This window comes from Balaenoptera musculus, chromosome 14 (assembly GCF_009873245.2).
Source record: "Balaenoptera musculus isolate JJ_BM4_2016_0621 chromosome 14, mBalMus1.pri.v3, whole genome shotgun sequence".
NCBI lineage: Eukaryota > Metazoa > Chordata > Mammalia > Artiodactyla > Balaenopteridae > Balaenoptera > Balaenoptera musculus.
In genome coordinates this window covers 24,257,130-24,281,259 of record NC_045798.1, presented here as the reverse complement: position 1 = coordinate 24,281,259, position 24,130 = coordinate 24,257,130, and positions in this window count along the sequence as shown.

Genomic DNA, 24,130 nt, shown 5'->3' with positions numbered 1-24,130 from the left:
TTGATCTAAGCTGGTTGTCCGTGAAGGGGAAATTGTAATTGCTGCTGTAGTTTCATTGTAACCACCAGCCCCGAAGGGAAATTAAACTTTGCAGCTAATGGGGCTATATGATCCTTCAACCTTTGATGTATTGAATCCAGCGTGGTCCCTGGCATACTGAGTGGCTGCTCAGAGCATCATTTTTAAGCAGAAGCTGCCTCAAAGCTGATGTTCTTTCTGGGCCTGGGGAGGGGGTGGAGCAGGAAGGTTCCCGCATTCTTACATTCCATCAGTTTCCCTAAGAGGCTTAAAACATCTCTTAGAATCAAATCATGAAGTGTTTGAACTTGAAGGAACCTCAGGGAGTGAACACCCACCTTTAGCCTTACCTGCTCTAATCCACCTTCTGCACTGTAGCCAGACAAACTCCTACAGGCCTGATCTGACTATATCACATCCCTGCTTAAAAACCAGCAGTGCGGTCCCAGTGCCTAGAACTTCATCACTCACAGCGGATCAGCAGCTTCAGCAGCCCCGGGAGCTGGTTAGAAATGTGGCTTCTTGGGCTTTGCCCCAGGGCTTACTGATCCAGGAGTCTGATTCCTGTGTGCAGTGAGGTCTGAGAAGGGGCTTCCCTGGTGGTGCAGTGGTTAAGGATCCGCCTGCCAATGCAGGGGACACGGGTGCGAGCCCTGGTCCGGGAAGATCCCACATGCCGCGGAGCAACTAAGCCTGTGAGCCACAACTACTGAGCCTGCACTCTAGAGCCCGCGAGCCACAACTGCTGAGCCCGCGTGCCACAACTAGATAAAGCCTGCGCAGCAACAAAGACCCAACATAGCCAAAAATAAATAAATTAATTAATTAAAAAAAAAAGTCTGAGAAGCACTGAACTACAGGACAAATTCCAAGCTGTTTTTCATGGCATATAGGCAATTTTGATCTGAAGGTAATGCAGTATTAAGAATCCAGGGTCTGGACTTATGCAGACATTGGGTTAAATCATGACTTGGCCACTGACCCGCTGTGTGGCTTGGTGTGATTTCCTTCCCTGCTTTGATCCCCACAGGGTTGCTGTGAAAATCAAATAAACTTTTACGTGCAAAGTGCTTGGAAGAGTGCATGACACATGGTAAACCCTCAACAAATAGCAATTCCCTTCAGCCCCTACAAAAAGCCTGTGTATGGACTCTTCATTCATGCTAAAGTATAAGTGACTGATATAGTCAACTGATAGTCAACATGTTAATGATTCTTACACAGGCTCATTGTGCATGAAAATTTTCCATTTTTGGAAAGGAGTGGAGAGGGGATTTAAGCACATTGCTGTCTGACTCTAGAGTCCAGGTGCTTAAGCTCAACTGATGCTTGCTCTAGTTAATTTTTTAACCAGTTGTCTAGCAGGTAGATTTGCAGATGGTGAAACCGAGGCCCAGAGAGAGGAAGTGGCATCTAGGATTCCCAGCTCATGGGTTGTAGGGCTCTAGGTCTCTTAACTCTTGAGTTTTCCATTCAGTGAGAATTTATCAAGCGTATATGTTGCATCAGGCCTCATTCTAGGCAGCAGGGGTGCTGCAGTGGCTGAGACAGGCCCATTCTGTCTGCCAGAGCTGAGAGTGGAGGCCAGGGCTTTCTTACACACTTCAAGGGTGTTGGATCTCACTTCCAAACGTCTTGGTGGCTTGGAGAACTTTTTCACCTTCCCACCTTCTCTGCTGCCTGCCCTGCCCCCACCAGCCCTCCCTCCTCTCCCCTTACTCATCCATATACCTCAGCCCAGTCCCCACACACCACATCTCCTGGGCTTGCGTCCAAGCTGAGTAGGAGATGGGGCATATTTTATCCTGGCACTATTTCTCATCCTGTCATGGACTTACAAGAAATTACCATTTCTCCCCAGCCAGCCTTCTCCCCTTGTCATGTTACTTGGGAGAGGGACTACGAGTGGGCCCTCCATGGAGACCCCAGTGATTGGACTGAGGATCTGATTTCTCCGGGGCTAGTAGCTGCCGATGTGTAAGGTCCTGGGAATGGGGGTGCAGGCAAGATTAAGACAGAGACGAGGCTGGCCAGAAATTCACACAGCACTGGGCCAAGAGGCGAGACCACTGGGTTTGCATTCCTGCTCTCCTGTGATCATCTTCATGAGCTTGAGCAAGTCCTATAATCTCCTTGGGCTTCTGTGTCTTCACCTTTGAAGTGATGTTCACCTACTAAGCGTATTGCATACAAGATGACTCCTAGGTCCCCATTTACAACAATTTCCTGTGCTAAGGTATGTAAGCATCTTTCATAGATATGTGCTTTACAGATAGTACATGCTACAGAAGCTCAGGTAAGAAAGCAAGCACGGTGGGCTGCAAGGACTAGGGACGTCTCCAGGAGGAGAGGGAACCTGAGCTGCTCCCCTCCTCCCACCACCCCTTCAAATGCCATTGGAGGGTCTACAATGTGCCTGGCACTGTGTGCTGGCCATTCTACCCACCATCACATCTTCTCCGGAGAGGCATCTCAGTGTCCTGGGACCAGGGACACTCCCAAATAAAACCCTGGTCTGGTCATTTGTGAAGAGGTGACCTTCTGGTGGTCAGGGTCCCTACACCTGTCTGCATTCTCACACCAACTGTATCAGTTTCTTATTGCTGTTGTAACAAATTACTACAAACTTAGTGGTTTGAAACAACACACATCTACTATCTTATAGCTTTGGAGATCAGAAATCTAAAATCGAGGTGTCAGCAGGGCTGTATTCCTTCTGGAGGCTGCAGAGGAGATCTATTCTCCTGGTCTTTTTGTTTTTTTTAATATGTTTATTGGAGTATAATTGCTTTACAATGGTGTGTTAGTTTCTGCTTTATAACAAAGTGAATCAGCTATACATATACATATGTCCCCATATCTCTTCCCTCTTGCATCTCCCTCCCTCCCACCCTCCCTATCCCACCCCTCTAGGTGGACACAGAGCACCGAGCTGATCTCCCTGTGCTATGTGGCTGCTTCCCACTAGCTATCTATTTTACATTTGGTAGTGTATATATGTCAGTGCCACTCTCTCACTTTGTCCCAGCTTACCCTTCCCCCTCCCCGTGTCCTCAAGTCCATTCTCTAGTAGGTCTGCGTCTTTATTCCTGTTTTGCCCCTAGGTTCTTCATGACCATTTTTTTTTTTTTTAGATTCCATATATAGGTGTTAGCATACGGTATTTGTTTTTCTCTTTCTGACTTACTTCACTCTGTATGACAGACTCTAGGTCCATCCACCTCACTACAGATAACTCAATTTCGTTTCTTTTTATGGCTGAGTAATATTCCATTGTATATATGTGCCTCTCCTGGCCTTTTACAGCTTATAGAGGCTACCTATATTCCTTGGCTCACAGCTCCTTCCTTATATCCATCCCTCCAATCTTTGTTTCTATTTTATATCTTCTACTACTTACTTGGATTCTCTTGCCTCCCTCTTCTAAATTTTCTTGGCTATTGTGATTTCCTTGTGACTGCAGGATGATTTTCTCATCCCAAGATCCTTAAGTTAATCACATCTGCAAAGTCCCTTTGCCATTCAAGGAAAAGTTCACAGGTTCTGGGGATTAGGACCTGGGCATCTTCAGGGAGCCATTATTCAACAACCGTACCAACCCTTGCTGGCGGGATTTCTTCTCATCATTTGGAAACAGAGACCAGAGAGAGGGAAGTGATTGCCATAAGATCAGTCATCATAAATGACCCAACTGGGGTTTGCACTTGGGACTGCTCCTGCTTCCAATACACCTAGATGCCTCTCTGGAGAGAGTTTGATGGCATAGTGGGATAGGCAACTGGAGAACACTGTGGATAAAGGCTGGATAAAGGACTCCAGTAGAGAAAAGTCCATTTTTTTCCTTTCTTATAAACACCTTCTCAATGCTTAGTGCAGTGCCTGGTGCTTAATAAACATTTAGTGAATGAATCAACATAAAGAAGAAAGATGAGGCATTTTGCCAGAGGAAAGCAGTGATAGATAAAGTGGTGAATTTAATCAGGGGTCAGATAGTGTAGAGTCTTAAATGCCAGAATAAGAAGGTTAAAAGTCACCATAAAGTCAGCTGTGAGCTTCTGGTGATGTCTAATATGAATGTGGTATTCCAAGGAGATGAGTCTGGCATTATTTTGCAAGGAGGACTGGAGGGGAGACAGGTCAGTGTCTGGAGAAAGGATAAGGGGCTGCTGGAGCAATCCAGCATTCTGCCAAGCCTGCAAACTCTTGGAATAGCCAAGAAAATTAAAACTGGGGGGCTAGTATGAGGCATGCAATTGTATCAGAAAAAAAAAGATATAACTTGATCACGGATCAGAATAATCATAGTTATAAAAGACTGAACACCTACTGTGTATTATAAACTGGACTAGGCACCTTTCCATACATAATCTCATCAACACTCACAAAATCCTATTAAAAAATGCCCATTTTGTGGATGATGCAACAGAAGCTCTGAGAAGTGAGGTGAGTCACCAGTGTGGTGCAGCTAGGAAGTAGCAGAGGCAGTGCTTGAACTCTTGTCCCTGGCATTTGCCTCTCTAGCATTGTGTCTCTGGGATATATGGTGATATAGTGAGGGTGATAGAGTGAGGATACAAAATGGGCAACATTATTCCACTATGGGCATATAGAAGGTATATCGTTAGCCTGAAATGATGACAGCTGGTGTGGGGCTTCTGTTTTGGGGTAGAGTTCAGTGGGATGTTTGGTATGGTCTTACTGGGTTTGAGGAGCCCTGGAAAAGTCTAGCAGAGATGCCCACCCAAGTTGGTAACTCAGGTCTGGAACTTGGGAGAGGATCTGTGGATGGAGATGAAAATCTGGGAGTTATAGCAGACACTCTTGGTGTCCTACTCACATCCTTGGAGCCTTACCTTTGAAGAGCTGGCTGGGATGAGTTCCAACAGCCTAAGGCTGTTGCTTTTGGCTGGAGCCTGCTCTGCTTTCACGCAAGCAAGCTAGAAGTGCCTGAGAATTAACACTGCAGGAGTAACTTTCAACCAGTGATTGGAGGGAGTTGATGAACAAATGGCCTCATCCCCCTGGTTCCTCAAGTGGGCTGACGCTGAGGAGCAGTTCTACACTACTTCTCCAGTGGGATTCAGCTCTGGTTGCCCATAGTGGTACCTGCCTTGACTTTGTACCTTTGATCGGCTGTCTTCCCTTCCCTGTTTCGCTTCTGCATGCTCCTTCCCACTGTTTCTCGCTTACACTGAAAACTTTGCCTTGGCTCAGAGCCTCTGCTTATGGGGGGGACTCAAACTAAAATGAGAGTCCTCCCCACAGAACCGGATTGTGAAGATCGGGGCTGGAGGCAAGAGAGAAGCAAGTCAGGAAGTCAGAACCCAACCTTGGGTAAAAACACATGAAACTGGGAAGGGAGGTCAGAGGGAAGGAGAAAACAGGGAAGAACAAGATTGTGGGAGCCAGGATGGAGAGAGGTTTAGGTGTGTGGTCAGTAGCGGCAGGGCCTCCTAATAGCTGTCCGTGGTGCTGAAACATCTGCCTTAGTGCTCACGCTGGGGAGAGGAGCCCATCTGTGGCTCTGGTCCATGGTCTCTACTTCTGAGAGAACTGGAATAGGCTCTTAGATATAGGAATTTTGTCACTCATTATTATTTGCAGAGCCACTGTGGTATGATTAGAACAGAACTGTATTTCCAGAAGTAGAAGGAGGTGGAGCAAACTGTGACTATGATTCATTTTAGACAAATATTTATTAAGCACATTTTATGTGTGGTGCACTTTCACATTTATACCACTGGGTCTTCAGTGCATTCCTAAAATTAAGTAATGATACCCATTTTATTGATGAGGAAAATGGAGCTCACAGTAGTTAGGGTGACAAGCTAGATCGTCATCAGTGGAAGAAAGGAAATACATGATGGAAATTGAGGGAGAAGTGGGGTGTAGAGTTGCTGTTTATTGAACACCTACTCTTTGCAAGCTCTGAAAATTACTAGTTGTATAATTTGTGCTTGCCACTTAACTTGTGTGCCTCAGTTTCCTTATGTGAAAAAATGGAGGCATTTCTAGTATAACCTCATGGAGTTTCTATGAAGACTTAATTAATTATTATTTATAAAACATTTAAAATAGTGCCTAGTAAATGGTGAGCATGTAATAAGTTAGTAATTATTATTTTTATTATTAATGTTAAAATTATTATTACTAGAGTTACTGTGACATATATGTACATCATTGCTAATTTCTATAGCAGATAAAGATAGGCATCATCTCCAGTTTACAAATGAGATAATTAAACCTCAGAAACTTGCCCAAGGTAACAGAGCTATAAGGAATGCACATGTTTTTGACTCCTTCTCTGCCTGGTTCCAAAGCCCATTTTATTCCATTGCATCAGGCTTAGACAGAGTTTTTCCAAGTCAAAAGTGACTTATAGTTTGAAGGGAGAGGAGAAGGAAGAAATTGAATACAGAAGATAAGAGGATAACAGGTGTGTCTACTGTTGTAGGTAAGAGAGTGTGATCAAAAGTCTGGATTTACAGATTTACCCTGGACCTTATCACACAGATAGGAAAGACGGTAAGAAGGGAAGGTGAATTTGGCATTGTGGCAGCAGTGCATTGTGGATGAAAATCTTCCTGTCTGGGGCTTTTTGCTGTCCTGAGAAAATTAGGTTTCATGTTTTTGAGCTATGAGCACAGCAGGAAGGAAGAGGGAATGGTTAAAGAGCAATGAAATTTGGCCTGGTCATGACAGCATCATGGATAATAATGAAGAGAGAAAAAAATCATGCAGTATCCCACAAGGACCAGAAGGGGTGTCTCAACCTGCATTTGGAATAGGTTAGCTGTGTCCTGCTCGTAGGTCAAGAGTCACAAGTCTTACTGGCTCAAAGATCAAGGAAGCCCACCAAAGACAATGTAGTATGGTAGAAACATCACTGACTTGAGTCAGACAATCTGGGTTTGAAGTCAGACTCCGTCAATTCCTGGTTATGTGACCTGTGCCCCATAAATTCCCTTCTCTGAGCCTTAGATTACTCATCTACAAAATGGGGTTAGTAGCATCTTAATCGCAGGGTGATCGAACAAACTAAATGAGATTATGCTTATAAGTGTGCTTGAAATGTAGAAAATGCCAGTAGTAGATATTAACAATGTCATAGTTATAATTTAAGACTTCCCCAATTCCTAATATAAGCTAACTTGATGTCTCCCGGTGGACCTTGCTTTCCCTCATGGGGAGACTAACAGAGCTGGTACTGTTTTCTCCACACTTGCCTTTTATGGACTGGATCCCAAGAAGACAGACTGTCAATGGTCCACCTTTCCTCAGAGGGTGGTTTTGGTCTTCCAGACTCTCTGGAGGACAGGGATGCTTCAGAGGAAGCCCAAGACAAGCACTTCGTGGGAAATTCCTACCTCAGATGAGGCTCCCTGGAAGAGCTGGGGCTGTGAGGTTGTTGGTGTGGCTTTGTGGGTGGTTGAGTCCTCTGTAAATGTCATTCCACCGAAGGGAGAAATTATGACACTCCGGGGATGAAAGTCCACTATGATCTTACTTATTTCCTTTTTCTTTTAAAATTAATTGAACAACCATTCACTGCACATTTACCACAAGCCAGTAAGCTATGCAAGGGTCAGCCTTAGTGAGCCTACCACTTGGGAGCTGTCCGTGGTGCGGACACATTTGCCTTAGCACTCACTTTGTGGAAGGGAGACCATCTGTGGCTCTGGTCCATGGCCTCTACCTTTGAGAAATCGTCTTGATTTCCTCTCCATGATACAATCTGAAGGTTATGACACATGTCCTGTATGTTCAGGAATAACCTTCAACCATATCATAGCCCTGAGCCTTGTCTGGAATCATCTACCAACAACTCTTGTCATTAGCTCTCGCTGGAAGATGAATGGGTAGCTGGAATCCCTGACTTGGTTCCCGGGTTTGTATTCCAAACCCCACATGAGATCCAGCTATGCTGTACCAGCACATGTCTGGCAGATTTCTTCAAACCTTCTTTAAAGAAAGCTGTGTTCTGCCCAAAAGAGAGGCATAGGGTAGGAGAAAGACCTGGATTGAATCATGGCTTCAGTTTTGACCAGATATGTGTCTTGCACAAATTGTTTAATCTGTCTGAGCCTCACTCTCCTCATCTGTACAATAGGGGACGGCAGTTGAAGAGATAAGCAAGATAGCTATGTATAGGCTATTTAAGGGAAATGGATCCTGCCAAGGCTCCACAAACAGCATGTTTATAAATGTTAATAAAAGGGATCTTTCAAGCCAAAAGTTTCCCTTTCACTCTTCTTCCTCAAAAATGCTCACCAATGTTTCCTTCTTATTCACTTGTAGCTTTGGGTAAATCACTTATCCTCTCTGTGCCCCTATTCCCTGTTCTGAAAACTGGAGGTGATGATAGTAGTTTTGGTGGTGAAAGTCCCTTCCCTTCATAATCTGTGGATTGTGTGGAGGAGAAAATTTGTTGAAAAGAATGGGAGTGATATGTAAACTGAGTTTCACTTGAAGTTTGTCGTGCTTCATCCTTCATGAGAGACGTTTACATGGTCCTGTCTACTGACTGGGTGTAGACGCCAAGGGAAAAGGAATTGAGTTCTCTAGACTAGGAAACTGGATGTCTGGAGGGCCATTTATTGAGCAGAGAGCACAGGCATGGAAACAAGTGGGGTTGGGGGTAAGTGTCATGCTTTCCATTTGGGGCATTTTGACTTTGTGGGGCCTTGGGGAATCCAAATGAAGATACAAAAGGCCAGAGCTCAGAAAACAGGTCTTGATGGGGGATGGAGTTAAGATGCAAATGGTTATGGTGTCCTCTCTTACCATTCTATTCCCCAAAGGCTGTTTTCCTTCCCTGAACTCTTTGAGCTTGTTGGCGCCACACAATTAGGCACTTAATTGCTTTCTAATTGATATGTGCCTCAGCCTGTCTCACCAGACACATTTGCAAGCTCCCTGAGGGCAGAGGGCTGCATACAAGGCCCTCCCAAGCCTCTCCCTGGGCACCGTGTGAAATTTATGAGATATTTGAATGGCGGAGAGAAGAATGGTTAGCTTGTCAGTCATTGATGACCACACCTGACCTCAGTCTTTCCCTCTATAGAATGGGAATCACCAGGCTTCCTCCAATCCTTCCATGATCATTTAAGGTTTCAAGTTTTATTCATCCCTCAAAATGGTGGCGAGGGAGCCAGGGAGGGGAGAGGAAGCAACTCATCAGACTTCTAAAATGCATTCCATGGATCGGGTCCAATATCAGGATGTTTAGTCAGGAAATAGAAATTAAAAAAAAATAAGAGAGAAGCAAATTGTTTCTTTCCAGTAGTAGCAGTCGCTCAGCAAAACAAACAAGCCTACTGGAATGCTTTGGCGATTATACAGACAAACAAATCACTTTCCCAAAGTGCTTCTTGGGGGAATTAGGGCTCCTGGAAATGAAACACAAACAGATTATTAAAAAAGAGCTCCCCGTTGGGAGAGAAACAGTATTTACAAGAGAAGATGTGCCTAGCCGGACCTCTAATTGCCGTTCATTATCTCATATTGATTTAATTAGCTGCTGCACTCGGGTCTGAATTGCCTGCTGCCCGCAGCAGGGGACTGGCGGAGAGAGGGGGTTCAGATTGACCGAGCAGCCTCCTGCCATCTCTCACCCTCCTCCTCCTTTTCCCCTGAAAGATGGGGGTCAACTCATGGGGTGTCATTGTGGTAGCAAAGTGGCGGCCGGTGGCTGGAAGCAACCAGCCACGTCCGCGGCCTCGCGGGCTGCTCTGTCTCTCGTGCACCTCGACTGGGGTGGCTGTGAGGAGCTAATTAGCTGCAGTAATTAGAGAGAGTGTCTTCCTAATACGGAATTAGAGTGGCTTGGTGAAAGCACAGGGAGATATATGGCCCAGGCTGGCGGTGGTAACGGGGGAGAAGCAGGCAGGGGGACGATGGGGCGGCCTCCCAGAATGTCCTCTGGCCCCTGTAGGGTGACTTTTCTACTCCCTTCTCCAGGGTGGCCACTCCCATGTCAGGTTATTCAGCTGCTCCTGGCCTCTCCAACCTTCTATGACCCAGAGACTCCAGCTGTGTAGAGCTTTTCAGATAAAGAAGGAAGGTTATTAGCGATTCTCTCTAGTGGGCATCTGGGACCAATTGTTTTGAAGATTTGGGGTTTATAATTGCAAGTGATTAATGGAGGAGTTGGCAATCAGGCTTAAAAGGTTGCTAATTGCTCTTTTAACATAACTGTGTCCAAGTGAGAGCAGTGTGTGTGCACCGGCTCCGCATGCAGAATGCACGATGTAGGGGCATTAAGTGGTGTCACTGCCTTTCCTCCCTTCATCCATTCATTCAACAAGTATTGACTGAGAATCCATGAAGCTCCTGGCCCAGGGCTGGGTGCTGGGGACACAGCTGTGCATGAGACAGAGCCCCTGCCCTCAAGGGGCTTACTGTCTGGTGGGCTTGGGGGCTCTGAGGTGTGGGGTTTCCATATCCAGTCTACTTCTGCCCAGGCAACAGAACCAACCCACACTTATTAGAGAACTTCTAGGAGCTTGCTAAGAGAAATCCCCCACTTAGAGCCTAGTAACTTTTCTTCTTTTTATATCAATAGCCAGCATAATTTTTCATTAATAATTTAAAATGATTGTGTTTTTATAAAGACTAACTTGAAAAATATTAAATCTTGAATATGTTTTTATTTAGGCAAGTCTTTACTAGAAACCATAGAGACTTACATTATGGAATGTGTACCAAACATTCTCTGAATCTTCTGTTGCGGATGGTCACATTATTTTATAGATTTTATAGATGAAACTTTTCAGGGATTTTTTGCAGAACTGATATATCTTTCTGATGGATTCTCTTGTTTTTTTGTTTTTTCTAGTATATGCATTTTTTTTAACATCTTTATTGGAGTATAATTATTTTACAAGATTTTTTGCAGAACTGATGTATTTTTCTGATGGATTCTCTTTTTTTTTTTTTAGTATATGCATTTCTTTTTTTTAACATCTTTATTGGAGTATAATTGCTTTATATTTACATACAATTAAAACAAACATAGTAATCTAATTTTCCTTATTACCACAGGTAAACAACAGTGCTATGTATATAGAGCACATCTTATAAGATATGCCCCATCTGACAGAAAAGGAAATCGAGGCTTATGGAAGTTGGGGCTTACTCAAGTTTGCACAATCTGTAAATTATGTTTTAATCTCCTAATCTCATATTCTCTGCATTAGGCTCATAGTAGATTCCTAAAGGTCAGATATGAAAATACTTTAGAGTTTATTGTATTAAAGAGTGGCAAATAGGTTTCACCTTGCTCACAAATTTTGCATTTCTTAGTAGTGGCTGCTTGGAATGTTGCATTGGGAAAGCATTCTAAATGTGTATCTGGTCACAGTGGAAAAAAAAATCAATGATCAATTAATAATATCTGCTTTGCCTCAAGGAGGAGGTGCAGTGGTACAGATACCACAGATTTGTCATCCTTGTTAAAATTTGATCTTATGTTTAAGGTATGGAACCAGAGTCTCAAAGAATGGGAGTGACTTGCCCAAGGCCCTTAGGGGTCAGTTGAGTAAGGATTTATTCACCCACATCCCTAGGTCCAGTACTGCAAGGAAAATAGGAACCATGGCTTGGGCTCTTGGTGAGCTTACACATTACTAAGACATAGATAGTGTGTGCAGAGAAAGTCCAGAGGAATGGTGAAGGGAGAGCATCACAGAGGAGGAGGGTCATGGAGGACGACTAATTCGGGCAGCTGCAAATACTGGTGGAGGATAGGTCAGGTGGGGGTACAGCAAGGGCAAAGGCAAACCGTGGGGAGGAGATTCGTGCATGAGACATGTACATGAGAGAGAGGAGGCTGGCATGGCCAGAGTGGAGGTTGTGAGTTAGGAAGTGGCAGAAGATAAAACTAAGAATCCCTTGAAGAAAGAGGATCTTTCATCACTTCTGATCCCATTGTAATGGTCATGGTGCCCTGTACACGATAGTTGCTCGATAGGTGTTAAGTCGATCTCCAGTCCCCCTTTTGATGTCATTAATTCACTCAACAAACATTCAGTGGGTGCTTTGCGTGTACCAGATCCAGGACTCGGTGCTGGGGATATGCTGACAAATCAAAAAGACATGGTGACTGTTCCCATAGCACTTACTATTTGGCAGGAGAGGCTGCACAGCCAGATGAAAGAGCTCTGGGCTGGGCATCAGGAGGCCTGGGCTCTGGACTGGTACAGCCACGAATGTGCCTTGTTGTTCTGAGAAAATCACTGGCCATGTCTGAGTCTGTTTCCTCCTCCATAAAGCGGTGAGTAAACATGAAAAGCCACAAATTGAGTCATGTCACTAGCTAGCTTAGAGCCCTGCAAGTTCTTCCCATCACCCTTAGGAGTACATTCAAAGGCTCACCCTGGCATTCCTATAAAATAGTGCCCTGCCTGCAACTCCCTCCTAATCTCCCACCACTGCTTGCCCCAATCACTCCGCTCCAGGCTTCCTTCTGCTGGCACCCTAAAGCCTCCTCCACCTCCCACCTGACTGGCCTCTTCTCATCCTTTGGGCCTCACTGTGAGCACCACCCTCTTCTGAGAAGTCTTCCCTGATTACTCTGCCTCTGCAGGAGCCCTCTGTACTCTGTCACAGCCCTCTTTGCTCCATGCAGCGTCTACCATACTTTGTAAGCATCTGTTTAATAATTGGCTACATTTTTTTCCCCCTCTGTCTTCCCCCTCTAGTTTGAGAGCAGGGATCCTGTCTGCCTTTTCCCCATTTTGTTCCCATTGCCAAGCCTGGTACCTGCTGTAATTATAAATAGTGTAGAATGACGAAATAAACAAAAGTATTGCCCTGGTGGGTTAAAGGTGTCAGAAGGCTGATTTGACTGGACTTTCTCAGAATTAGTGGTCAAGACCTCCTGGTTGGGATTTTGGGAGACGTGGATTCATAGTCTAATACTCACCAGCTATGTGACCTTGAGCAAATTCCTTTACCTCTCTGGTTCTCAGTGTCTTTATCTGTAAAATGGTGGTAATCATTGTACCCACTGCAGAGTGTTGTCTTAGGGATGAAATGAGATAAAGAAGCACTAACCTCAAAGTCTGATGCTCAGGGCTACCCTGTGTAAGGCTATTTATGAATATTATTCTCCATGTTTCCAAATTGCAGAATGAGCTGCCTTGGGTGCTACAGGGAGGGATGGGAAGGGGTGAGCTTGGTAAGAGGCAGAAGAGCTTCAACTAGAGAACTGGGGGCAGGAGACTGGACCAGACCTTCAAGCACCATCCTGCCCTGAACATCAGTCTCTCACTGGTCCTGGGCTATAAAGAAATCAGCCCCGTGAAGCTCTGATTTAATTAGCTCGGTGATCTTGCCCTATCGATCAGTCATTTCAAGTCTGCCAGCTGGGGGAAGTACGGTTTGCCCATCACCCTCTCACTTATCGAAAGGAAAAGCAGACATCGACTTGTTTATTCAAGCCCAGCTGGGGAGGCCCCTGAACCCCCTTCCCCATCCTCCTTGCACACATATTTGAGTTTGGATAAATCTCTCTCTTCTTCACTCTCATCAGCAAGCCCTTTATCCCCCTTCCCTGGGCTTCCCAGGCCCTCTCTCCGTTGCCTCTTTTCCAATTGAATTAGCTTTAATATTTTTTTTTGATGGAAAAAGTGTTTGCTTTATCTCTGGTGCTAAATGTCCTAATTGTTTCCTTCATCTTGGGTAATACCTCATTAATTTAGTGGCTGCCTGCCTCTTCTAGAGCAGCCATAGCCGTTGGGGTCTTTTTCTGCAGCTGAATGATGCTGCTGGGCCTGGAGGAGGCCCAGTCGCCTTGGGGTTTTCTGGGGGGCTCTTCTCTCTCTCACGCTCCTGTTTATCTGTAAGTTTCCAGCTTTCCTTGGCCCTTCCCTTCCCCTCTGCTCCCCTCCCATCTCCCTCCCTTTCTCTCAGCTTCTGTCTCTCTCTCCCTTCCTGCCTCCTTTTATCTCCATCACTCAGCCTCTCCTCTTTCCCTAGGAAGAGAGTTCAGACTAGCTTAAACATGAGATTCTGGCAGGAAAGGGGAATATGCCATTACAACTCAGAGGAGCCGCTGGGATCTACGTGCACTCTGACTGTTCCCACCATTGCCTGCCTGCAAGTCCTTATTTTCTTCCATTGGAACCATAGCAACCATTAACCCACGGTTGCCCCAGACGTGTGACACTTAATGCAAGCCCCAGGGATTCTTGGTCAGGGAATGGGAAGAGAGGGACCTGGGGTCTAATAAGTTGGGAAATGGTGCACATGATGTAGGGGGCTCTTGGAGAATCACAGAACACACTGGGAAAGTAAAGCCTCTGAGAAGGCCTGCAGTAATAAAACCTGTTGAATTTTGTTTCATCCAAAGATTTCTGAAGATATCCACTTAGCCAAGTGCTACAAGGAACTAACTCCTTTGGGAAGTATTAGCCTCATCTAACAGCGCTCTCTTCCTACTCCTCCTTCTTTGACAATCAAAACACTACTTGCTTTTTTTTTTTTTCTCTATTTTTTTTTTTTTTTTTTTTTTTTTTTTTTTTTTAACATTTTTTTTTTTTTTTTTTTTTTTTTTTTTTTTTTCTACTTTATTTATTTATTTATTTATTTTTGGCTGTGTTGGGTCTTCGGTTCGTGCGAGGGCTTTCTCTAGTTGCGGCAAGTGGGGACCACTGTTCATCGCGGTGCGGGGACCGCTCTTCATCGCGGTGCGCGGGCCTTTCACTATCGCGGCCCCTCCCGTTGCGGGGCACAGGCTCCAGATGCGCATGCTCAGTAGTTGTGGCTCACGGGCCCAGCTGCTCCGTGGCATGTGGGATCTTCCCAGACCAGGGCTCGAACCCGTGTCCCCTGCATTAGCAGGCAGATTCTCAACCACTGCGCCACCAGGGAAGCCCCTTTTCTCTATTTTTAAAGATCCTTTCTATGTTCCATCTTCTCAGATGCACCAAGATCCCAAGGAGGAACTAATTACCCCTCATCTGTACCCAGAAGAGATAAATTTGAGACACTGTTGAGAATTATCACAGTCAACTCCTCACAGTCTGCCTCTGGTTTCAAAGTCCTCAAGGGCAGGCACTAAGAGGAAGCAGGCTGCTTGGCAGTCAGACACAAAAGTTCGAATCCCAGCTCCGCCACTTGGTGGCTGAGCCTTCCTGGGCCCATTGCTAAAACTGTCGTGACTCAGTTTGCTCACCTGTGAAATAGAATCATGACACCTACCTTACAGGTCCCACCAGACCATACAAGAATTCACTGAGATAACAAGATAACATCAATGAAATGTGGGACTTCTGACAGGGGCTCAGTACATTCTGGGGTGTGTGTGTGTGTGTGTGTGTGTGTGTGTGTGTGTGTGTGTGTATTGAGGTAAATTTCACACAACATAAAATTAACCATTTTAAAGTGTACAGTTCAGTGGCATTTAGTACATTCACAATGTTGTGCAACCACATGCATCTGGCATTTTATCCAGTTCCAGAACATTTTCATCACCCCAAAGGGAAATCTCATACCCATTAAGCAGTCACTCCCATTCCCCTTCCCCCCAGCCCCTGGCAGCCACTACTCTGCTTTCTGTCTCTATGGATTAACCTACTTTGAATATTTCATATGAATGGAATCATACAACATGTGGCCTTTTGCGTCTGGCTTCTCTCACTCAGCATCATGTTCATCATTTCGAGGTTCATGCATATGGTAGTATGTTCAGTGCTTTGCTCCTTTTTGTGGCTGAATCATATTCCATTGTATGGCTATGCCATATTTTGTTTATCCATTCATCACCCAGTACATTCTCTATTAGAGTTATCGAAGGCACTCCCTTCTCTCCTTTGAGAAAGTGGTGAAGCTTAATTCCATTTCATTTGTAGGAAGCGCGCTGGAGTTAGAATTAAAGGTTACTGTGAGATGATGGTGTTTGCTGGGTAGAACTCTGGACTGAAGTCAGGAGTCCTGGACTCTGTGTGACCTTGGGATTCTCCCTTCCCCTCTCTGGGCCTTAATCTTCTCATCTGTAAAATGGGGGTTGATCAAGATGATTTCCTGGTTACTTCCTGCCCCAACATTCCACAGTTCTAGATGTCTCTGGATTTTTCCATGAGGTCACCATATCCGAAGGAAACTCTTCTTAGGAATATCAGAAGCCTTTTTTGTCAAATTTTCATTCATGTGTCAGGCCTGGGGGTGATAGAGGCAGAAGGGCTTCAGCATTTGTCTCTGTAAAACCAGGAGGGAAGTGTTGAATTAGGCTTAGTTTTATGTTCCTATGAGTTATACACTAAATGTAATGGAGCCAGCATTTCTGCAGCTCTTCCTGGCCAGTGTGCTGATGGGGCTGGGATTAGTCACACTTGATTTAAAAAACCAATGCTCATCAGGGAGATCAGCTTGGTGCTTTGTGACCACCTAGAGGGGTGGGATAGGGAGGGTGGGAGGGAGGGAGACACAAGAGGGAAGAGATATGGGGATATATGTATATGTATAGCTGATTCACTTTGTTATACAGCAGAAACGAACACAACATTGTAAAGCAATTAGACTCCAATAAAGATGTTAAAAAAACCCCCCAAAAACCCTATGCTCATGAACTGGACCCATCTGTCAGCAGGCTGGTCAACTGCTCTCCAGGTAAACGGTTACATTGGATCCCATCGTGGTTTCCATGAGCACCGAGGATTCGGAGTTTCTCTTTGGTAGCTCCTCGTCAAGACATATTTTGACAAACTAAGACTGTCCGCATTTGCTTCTGTTAAAATAGAGCAATTGGTGAACAGGGTCTAATTAGACATTAAAGAACGTTCCAGCGTGGGAGCCCCGCTACTGACGTGAGGCCTGTGATCGTGAGCTGTGCGGTGCATAGCGGTGGCGAGAAGCGGAATCTACTAGGCATTCAGGGGAATCCACTGTTCTCACCCTCTGAGTTTAGGGATCTGGCCTAGGGATGGAGACCCACAGCTGGGCCTTGGAGGAAGAGTCTACTGACCCATTGTTATCTGTGGGCAAAGAGGAACCCACACCTCCTGGGTGCCATGCAGCCAAGAGCTGTCACCTTGGGCAAGTTATAAAAGGTAGCATTAAGCATTAGACTGTATGCTTCAGGTGGGGAAGAGCCATTTTTTCACACTTATTTTGCTCACTGTTATCTCTTCAGTGCTGGCACAGGTCTTCACCCATTGTGGGCGCTCAATAAATATTTGTAAACTGCCCTAAAGCCAGGAAGCTGGAATGTATTAAATGTGGGATTTGAGCCCAGGCACCTTAGAGCAGAACATCTGGGCTCCCCATCTGATACAATCTTCCTCGTCCCACGTGTATCACGTGGTGCTATCATTGTCCATCTCCTCTGCTGCACCATATGCTGCTTCAGGAGTTTTCTCTTCATCTTCATATCGCCAGTCTCCAGCACAGGGCAGGATCTACAGTAGGGGCTCAGTAAATGCTCATTGGGTAAGATCTCAGTGAGCCAAGGCAATATTTCTGCAGCAGGAGGGACTCGGGTTTTAGACTGAGAACTGGGACGATTGTGTATCCCAGGCCCCAGCCTGGAGCATGGCATATAGTTGGAACTTGATATTTGTGGGCTAAATGGAAATGTCCATATCAACCTCATTCAACCCAAGAGAATGAACCACGTTGCAGGAGGGACACTTAAAAATGTTGTCATTCAAGATACATTGCCTGAGCACCAATCATGGTTAGGCCATGCACACATCACCCCCATTTTTATATGAGTGAAATGAAGGTCGGGGGTTATCTTGGATTGGGCTCCCAGGAAACAGATTCTGAGATGGAAAGTTGCATGTGGAAGGTTTATTGAAGAATGCTCTCAGGAGATATACCTGGAAGGGAGGAAAAAAGGAATGAATGTATGAATGAAGGAAGGAAGGAAAGATTGGTGGAGATGAGACATTGATCCACTGTGCAATTGCTACTGAAGCCTCAGCTGATCACGCAGGGACCTCTGGTCCACCATGCTCACTGTCGCCCAGTATGGAGGACCAGGGGCTTCCCTTTCTTCCAGCAGGAGGTGGCTGGTGATGGCCCAAGATGGTGTGTGGGGGGGGGGGGAGGGGGTGGTGATAACATCCGATCAACAAACCCACAGCCCTCAGTGCCCCAGGAACACTGGTACGTGCTTTCTCCATGCCCATTCTGGTCAGACAGTAATTTAGGATGTGTCTTTAGAGAGGACTGACTTGACTTCCACTGGCTCCAAGATTTCTCTGGGGAATCATCCACTCCAGATCTGCAAGCCACTCTGTAGCTCAGGAGAAGGGAACACTTGAGTATTTCATGCACGTTTCCCTTACTAATCCATCCAGGACCTAAATACCCAAGACCTCCAGGAAAGGGAGGCTGAATTGCTTGGTGGTTACAATCTGGGACCCCTGAGTTAACAGACATGGGTGTGATCCCTCCTCTGGCTGTCCTGGCTATGTGAGCCTAGTGTGGGGTCTTCCCCACCTGCACTTCAGTTCTCTTCTATGTTAAATGGGGTTAATACTTCTTAATGAACATTAAATGAGGCAGCACAAACAGTACCAAGGATACACTTAATTCTGTCCCTTCTTTCTTTCCCCCGCAGCGCTGGAGTGAGGCCAATGGGGTTCTTTTAACTTGTGTCTTGTAAGTGTGGGATATTTGGCTCCAAAGCCAAAGCCACATTCACTAGCTTTTAATACAGGCCTTTTCCTTACCCCCAAGAGAGGTCATTTGACTACATGCCAATGTTTTGTTGATTTAAGAACTTGGTGTGCCTGTCACCTCCAAGGTACTACACATTCTGAAAAGTTCCTCCCAGCCCAGCCATTAATCACCCTCTGTAATTAAATAACACAGCAACCTGTAATTAGGGTATTGATTTGTTGGTTTAATTGTTTACTCATGGGTTCTCTTTCCAGCCTGTGAGCTTCATGAGGGCAAGGACTATGTCCATGTTTATTCACTGCTGGGTCTCTGTTGCCTGCCCCAGCAGTTGACACATAGACGATTTTCAATAAACATTGGTTGAATAAAGGAATGAGTGGATACAGGGGTTCATGGCCAAGTTTTTCTCAGGTATTAAACTAAGTGTGAGAGAGGGGTTGGCAGTTAGCAAGGAAACTCAGTCATAATGATTCTTTGCATCTGGACTGTGCTTCACAACTTAGGTAGTACTTAATAGTGATGAGTGCTCATGGTGAAAAGGATGATGATGATGATGAATATGATGATTGTGATGGAGATAATGATGATGGTTGATGACAGCGATGATGATGATAATGGTGATGATACCATTTCTTGAACTTTTATTACATTCCAAGTATAGATTACATGCATTATTTCACATGATTCTTGCAATAACTCTACATTTATTATATCCATATATATAACTATACATTTATTATTTCCATTTTACATATGAAGGAATGAGATTTAAAGTATTGCCTAAGTCATCCAGCAGGTAAGGGGCAGAGTTGTGACTTGAACGCAAGTCTGTCTAACTTTGCTCTCATCCATGAAATTCTAATGCTTTTTTGTGGCCATGGTCTCAACTAAACTCTTTGATGTAATAAGGCAGTCATTATTATCAATATAGGTGTTGAAAGAGCTTCAGAGAGGGAAAGGACCTGGCCAAGGTCACACAGCCCAAGAGGGACATAGCTGGGACCAAAATCCTACTGTTCTTATTTCCAACATGAAACTTTCCATTATAGGGCAAGGCTTAGAGATTTAGGCATCCTGAAATAGAAGGGAACATAGAGGCAGGATTCTCAGATCCTAATTCCAGTATCACCTCTTTCTAGCCACATGAACTTGGCTATGCCTCTGTATCTCACTGAAACTTGGTTTTCTTATAGGTAAAATGGAAGCAAAGAGGTCTACGTCATGGGGACTGGATGAGGGTTTACTGACATCATAGGTGTGAAAGTGATTCATAAACCATAGATCTCTGTGCTGTTGGATACTGTCAATTCCAGTGCCTTTATATCTCCATGCTTTTGACAGTCCAGTGAAATCTCTGTGTGGTCAGTTTCACTGCTTAAATGAATCACCTACCTCTAAAGCCCTCGCTCAGACATCCAATGGCTCCCAAGTAGCAACAACAAATGCTTTCTTCGAAAACTGAAAAAAGAAATGTCTAAATGGTGAATCTCAATGTTGGTTAGATTTATAAGAAAAAGCCCCTTCCCTATTATGCTCCAGTCACCTGGCTAGACTCTCTGTCCAGCACATATTCCATTTTCAGTCCCTTCTCAGGGATGTACTGGACGTTTCCTCTGCCTGGAACTTGCTTTCTCCTCCACTCAGTGGGGTGTCAGCTCAGATATCACCTTCACAGATAAGTCTTCCTGCCCACCACGTCTAAAGTGTGCCACCCACCCCATCCGCCATAACCACTCTACATTGTTCTGCTGTTTCTCCAGCATTCACCAAACCAGCTGGAATTACCCAGTCAGTTTATTCTATTCTCTGTCTCCAGCATGACAACATATGCCCCATGAAAGCTGGGCTGTGTCTGTCTTGGTCATTGGGGTATCCCCAATGCCTGAATAAGTGACTGGCAAAAAATAGGCATTTAATAAATATCAGTGGAATGAAGCACTGAATAAATGAATTCTATGCCATGTTACTTGGGGGTCCTCGTGTTATGGATGGACTCTGACTCAGTCTCAGGAGATGCCACATCCCATTTCCAGTCCCGAGTCACTGAGCGTCATGGCTGATACGTGGCCATCCTTGTGGGAAGGCACGAGACCTTATTTCTCGGCTGGAGCTGACACCAGGGCCTCCTGCCAAACACGGGCGAGGCAGCTGAGTCCGCACTCTGAAGGGCCAGGAGAAGATGGGCATCCTGGTCCGTGCTGTTTCTGAAAAAACAGTCCAGTTTTCTTGTTTCTCTCCACTTGTGAAGTCTACTGTCATCCTTTTGTAAAGATGTCCCCAAAAGTGTAAAAGCACATTTCCCGGATCTGGGGATGCAATAGTTTGTGCAATTATAACCCAACACATCACAGAAGTCAGATTGGCGCTTGCTGCCTGCATAATTCATCACTCAGTTTCCTGTCAGGGTCTAAGACCTTTCATATCTGGTAGACACAAAAAATTAAGTTTACGTTGCTTGATTAAAAATTCAGAAGTTTAAAGGGGAAAAAAGGAGGATGTGAGTTGTGTCATCATTAAATAGAGATAAATAAAGCATTGGAAGAGGAAACATGAAAAAAAAGTGGAGACAATGAGAAAAAACCTTGCTGGTAACTTGTCATTTCTCAGACTTAAGAATGTCAATGGGAACTTCACTAATTTCTTCTCTCTAATGGTCAAGATTCAGGGACTATGGCAGATGGGAAGAGAAAGGCTTTGGGACTCAGAGGGTATCCTAATTCCTTCCTTCCTCCCTCCCTCTCTCTCTCCCTCCCTCCTTTCCTTCCTTTTTTCCCTCCCTCCTTCCTTCCCTCCATCCCTCCTTTCTCCCTCTCTCCTTCCTCCATCTCTCCCTCCCATTCTTCTCTTTTTCTCTTCCAAAATTTTATTAAAGTCCCCACTCTTCACAAGTCACATTATAAAGTCCTAGGCATATGAAGCCAGATAAATAAACCAGAGTCCTATATTGATGAAGGACCTGCAGGCTATTTGGAGAAAAGGGAATTACAACCCAGAGTGATCAATGATGTGATGGTGGAAGCAGAGGGAGCTGGGGGGATGAAGAGGTGGCAATGGATCCAGCCAGGGAATGATCAGGGAAGCTTCTAAGAGAAAGTGAAGCTTGAGTTGGTTCTTAAAGAAGACATAGGTATTAATCAAGTGATAGACAAGAGGTGGAGTGGGGAATGACATTCCATGTAGGAATGAGCAACATTTGCAAAGGCTCTGAGGCACCGTGGGGTGCAGTGTGTTTTTGCAAGGGGTACAGACTGGGTGGGTGGAGGTGTGGTGAGAGTGAGGCAGGGATCAGGCCATTAGGCAGGGCTCAGGTACTTAGCTCTCACTAGACTGAAAGTTCCTTGAGGGCAGGGACTATGTCTTTTTTATTCTCTCACCAGTGAGGCCTCATTTCCTAGCACTTTGTTCGTCACAAAACAGGACCCAGCAGATATTTGTTGACTGGTTTTTTGATTCCAGAAGTCACGGGAGAGACATGGAAGAATCTTGAGTGCAGGAGCAGTGAGATCATATTTGTCTCTAGGAAGGTCCTTCTGGATGGATGATGGGTGAGCAGTGGTGTGGAGGAAGAAGAGAGGAGCTAGCTGGAACTGTAGGCTTGGAGACTGTAGTCAAGGCTGTTAATGGTCCCCCACTCTCCAATTTCCCCTTCTTCCTTTTGGTAATAGAATCCTTTGAAGCTGAATGGGGCACAGGGCTGCTTAGCTAGAGACTACGTTTCCCAGCCTCCCTTGCAACTAGGTGTGGCCATGTGACTAGGTTCTAACCAGTGAGATGTGAGTGGATGCCATGGGTGCAACTTTCACACTACCTCCTTAAAAGGAAGCTGTTTACCTCATTTTCCTCTCTTTTATCTGTCTTGAATGTAGTCATGATGATGGGGAGATAGCTTCAACCATAGTGATGAAGGCAGAGATTGGCAAACTCTGCCTGTGTACCAATACTGGCTGGCCGTTTGTTTTTGTAAATAAAGTTTGATTGGGACACAGCCATGCATATTCATTTACCTATTGTCTGTGGCTGTTTTCTTGCTACAATGACAGAGTGGAGTGGATGTGACTGAGATTGGTATGGCTTTCAAGCCAAAAATATTTACTTTCTGACCCCTTCCAGAAATTTGCGCAACCCTGCTCTAGAGGATGGCAGAGAAACAATATGGAAGGAACCTGGGTTCCTGGGTGGTTTCATAGAGCAGAGACACCTACCCACCTTGGCAGCCCATTTATATCAAGAGTGAGAGATGAGAGAAAAATTAATTTCTCTCTGGTTTTAGTCACTGACTTTAGGTTCTTTTTGTTATGGCGGCAGCTCAGCTTGTACCCTATCTAATAGAAAGACTAAGTAATAGTTAATTGCATTGAGGCATCTGGAAGATGGTGGTGGTCTGAACTAGATAGGAGTGGTGAGGAGGAGAGAAGTGAATAGAACCCAGAGACATTGGGGAACTCAAGTAGGCAAATCTGGTCTGACTGGATGAAGATGTGAGGGAAGAATCAGAAATGACTCCCAAGCCAGCAATGGTAAATGCAGGGGGCAGCAGGGCAGGTTGGGAGAATATGCTGGGTTTGGTTTTGCTGTATGATGTTTGAGGGTTCTGTAGGTTCTAATGAGTCTGGGAAACAGCCCCCAGGGGAGCGTTTGGGGCAGTGACACACTGTGTATGAATAGGATACATTGTGTATGAATAGGATAGACCCCATCTCTTGGTAATTTGATGCTAGCACCAAAATACGAGCTAGAAAAGACTTTGGGCATCACCCTGCCCATCTCCCCATTTTAGGATTACAGAGACTGAGGCTTAGAAGGGGGCAACAGACCCTTTCAAGGTCACACAGGGGGTTGTTGGAGAAGCCCAGGATCCCTGGCTTCTCTTCCAGTGCTTGGTCCATTCCTTCTTCCTGACCATCCACATGCCAGGCCCTCTAATAAGCATAGGGCATAAGATGGAAAGCAAAACACACATGGCCACTGCTGAGTAAACGATGGCACATCAATTGTCAGAGGCACCTGATTTCAGAGATGTTAAGACATGCCAGACTAGCAGCTTAGAAGGATGAGCTGCGGTGAGAGGAGCAGCTGCCATTTCTTGAGTGCCTGTGCTGTGCTGGGGGCTGTGGGAAGTGCTTTTCATGGATTATTACCACCAGTCCTCACAACAAGGAGGTAGGTGCTGCTAACAGCCCACTTTGCAGATGAGGAAAAGTAAGGTTCAGAGATGCTCATCTCTAGCCTAAAGTCACACAGCAAGAAAATGGCCAGAGTTGTAAATTCGTGAATTCTCTCATTTGTTCAACATTCAGCCCCAAACCTACTAAGTGCCTGGTGCCATTCCAGCATGTGGATTATAGCAGAGAAAAAAATTAATCACGTTTTTGCTCTCCTGGTGTTTGGTTCCTAGTAGTTGGAGAGGAAAGAGAAATAAATAAACAGATAAATACATAATGAATCAGATGGCATCAAGTTCTAAAAAGAACAACAACAACAA